Below are 3,285 nucleotides of genomic sequence, written 5' to 3' on the forward strand. Positions count from 1 at the left end.
CCTCACCTAAACAACAAACAAAACAAAACTACAAACCATATCATCAGCAGACAGGATTACCATCTCACTCATCCTTCCCCATAAGAGGAAAAACAAAGAAATACTCAGCACAAATCTCACCCTATATGAAGCTCACACAAACCACTGGACCAATCTTAGGAGGGAAGAAACCAAAAGGAGGGAAGAACTCAATCTTCTTCAAGGAAAGAATTCAACTTTCCTTGAAACCTGGAAAAAGGAGACCTCAAACATAATAACTTAAAAAAAAATAATGACAAGGCAGAGAAATACTGCACAAATGAAGGAACAAGATAGAAACACAGAAGTATAAATAAATGAAGAGGAAATAGGCAAACTATCTGAAAAATAATTCAGAATAATGATAGTAAAGATGGCAGAAACCTTGAAAACAAAATGGAGAAAATGTAAGAATCAATTAACAAAGATCTAGAAGAATTAAAGAATAAACACACATAGACAAACAACACAATTACTGAAATTAAAAATACTCTAGAAGGAATCAATAGCAGAAGAACGAATCAGTGAGCTGGAAGATAAAATGGTGGAAATAACTTCTGAAAAGCAGTATAAAGTAAAAAAATGAAAAGAGCTGAGGACAGTCTCAGAGACTTCTGAGACCATATCAAATGCACCAACATTAGAATTATAGGGGTCCCAGAAGAAGAAGAGGAAAAGAAAGGGTATGAGAAAATTTTTGAAGAGATTATAGTTGAAAATTTCCCCAACATGGAAAAGGAAATAGGCATTGAAGTCCAAGAGGCACAATGAGTCCCATACAAGGTAAATCCAAGAAGAAACACACCAAGACACATACTGATCAAACTAAGAAAGACTAAACACAAAGAAAGAATATTAAAAGCAGCAAGGGAGAAGCAACAAGTACCATACAAGGGAGACCCCATATGCTTAACAGCTGATCTTTCAGCGGAAACTCTGCATGTCAAAAGGGAATGGCAGGATATATTTAAAATACTGAAAAGGAAAAATCTAAAACCAAGATTACTGTACCCAGAAAGGATCTCATTCAAATTGATGGAGAAATAAAAAGCTTTTCAGACAAGCAAAAGTTAAGAGAATTCACAACCACCAAACCAGCTTTACAACAAATCTTAAAGGGACTTATATAGTCAAGAAATACAACAGAAGAAAAAAATATCCATAAAAATCAACCCCAAACAATTAAGAAAATGGCAATAGGAACATATATATCAATAATCACTTTAAATATAAATGGATTAAATGCTCCAACCAAAAGACACAGACTGGCTGAATGGATACAAAAACAAGACCCATATATATGCTGTCTACAAGAAACCCACTTCAGACCTCAAAAAACATATAGACTGAAAGTGAGAGGATCGAAAAATATATCCCATGCAAATGGGAAGCAAAAGAAAGCTGGAGTAGCAATCCTCATATCAGACAAAACAGACCTTAAAATAAAGAAGATTACAAGAGACAAGGAAGGACACTACATAATGATCAAGGGATTAACCTGAGAAGAAAACGTAACAATTGTAAATACCTATGCATCCAACATAAGAGCACCTCAATACATGAGACAAACACTAACAGACATAAAAGGAGAAATTGGCAGTAACACAATAATAGTAGGAGACTTTAACACCTTACTTACACCAATGGACACAGCATCAAAACAGAAAATTAATAAGGAAATTCAAGTCTTAAATAATACATTAGATGAGATGGATCTCATTGATATTGTTAGGACATTCCATCCAAGTGCAGAAGAATACACCTTCTTCTCAAGTGCACATGGAACATTCTCCAGAATGGACCACATCTTGGGTCACAAATCAAACCTCAGTAAATTTAAGAAAATTTAAATTGTGTCAAGCATCTTCTCTGACCACAGTGCTATGAGACTAGATATCAATTACAAGAAAAAAGGTGTAAAAAACACAAACACATGGAGATTAAACAACACATTTCTAAATAACCAACAGGTTATTCAAGAAATTAAAAGGGAAATTGAAAAAATTCTAGAAACAAATGACAATGAAAACACGACAACTCAAAACCTATGGGTTGCAGCAAAAGCAATTCTAAGAGGGAAGTTTATAGCAATACAATCCTATCTCAAGAACAAGAAAAACATCAAATAGACAACCTAACTTTACATGTAGAGTAATTGGAAAAAGAAGAAGAACAATAACAACAAAAAACAAAACCCAAAATTAGTAGATGGAAAGAAATCATAAAAATCCAAGCAGAAATAAATGAATAAGAAAAAAAAAAAAAGAATAGTAAAGATTAATCAAACTAAAAGCTGGTTCTTTGAGAAAATAAACAAAATAGACAAACGTTTAGCCAGACTCATCAAGGGAAAAAGAGAGAAGAATCAAATCAACAAAATTAGAAATGAAAAAGGAGAGTTTACAACAGATAATGCAGAAATACAAAGGATTACAAGAGACTATTATCCTGAAAGATGATGCTGTGAAAGTGCTGCACTCAATATGCCAGCAAATTTGGAAAACTCAGCAGTGGCCACAGGACTGGAAAAGGGCAGTTTTCATTCCAATCCCAAAGAAAGGCAATGCCAAAGAATGCTCAAACTACCGCACAATTGCACTCATCTCACATGCTAGTAAAGTAATGCTCAAAATTCTCCAAGCCAGGCTTCAGCAGTACGTGAACCGTGAACTTCCTGGTGTTCAAGCTGGTTTTAGAAAAGGCAGAGGAACCAGAGATCAAATTGCCAACATCCGCTAGATCATAGAAAAAGCAAGAGAGTTCCAGAAAAACATCTATTTCTGCTTTATTGACTATGCCAAAGCCTTTGACTGTATGGATCACAATAAACTGTGGAAAATTCTGAAAGAGATGGGAATACCAGACCACCTGATCTGCCTCTTGAGAAATTCGTATGCAGGTCAGGAAGCAACACTTAGAACTGGACATGGAACAACAGACTGGTTCCAAATAGGAAAAGGAGTTCATCAAGGCTGTATATTGTCACCCTGCTTATTTAACTTTTATGCAGAGTACATCGTGAGAAACGCTGGACTGGAAGAAACACAAACTGGAATCAAGATTGCTGGGAGAAATATCAATAACCTCAGATATGCAGATGACACCACCCTTATGGCAGAAAGTGAAGAGGAACTCAAAAGCCTCTTGATGAAAGTGAAAGTGGAGAGTGAAAAAGTTGGCTTAAAGCTCAACATTCAGAAAACAAAGATCACGGCATCCGGTCCCACCACTTCATGGGAAATAGATGGGGAAACAGTGGAAACAGTG

The 3,285-nt window shown here is 35.5% G+C and overlaps 1 protein-coding gene across 8 annotated transcripts in view; it reads right to left on the bottom strand.

The window, feature by feature from the left end:
• Positions 1-3,285, bottom strand: part of SUGCT (succinyl-CoA:glutarate-CoA transferase) — an 861,197-nt gene that overhangs the window by 357,781 nt on the left and 500,131 nt on the right. The window lies entirely within an intron of this gene.

Source organism: Bos indicus, chromosome 4 (genome assembly GCF_029378745.1).
Source record: "Bos indicus isolate NIAB-ARS_2022 breed Sahiwal x Tharparkar chromosome 4, NIAB-ARS_B.indTharparkar_mat_pri_1.0, whole genome shotgun sequence".
NCBI lineage: Eukaryota > Metazoa > Chordata > Mammalia > Artiodactyla > Bovidae > Bos > Bos indicus.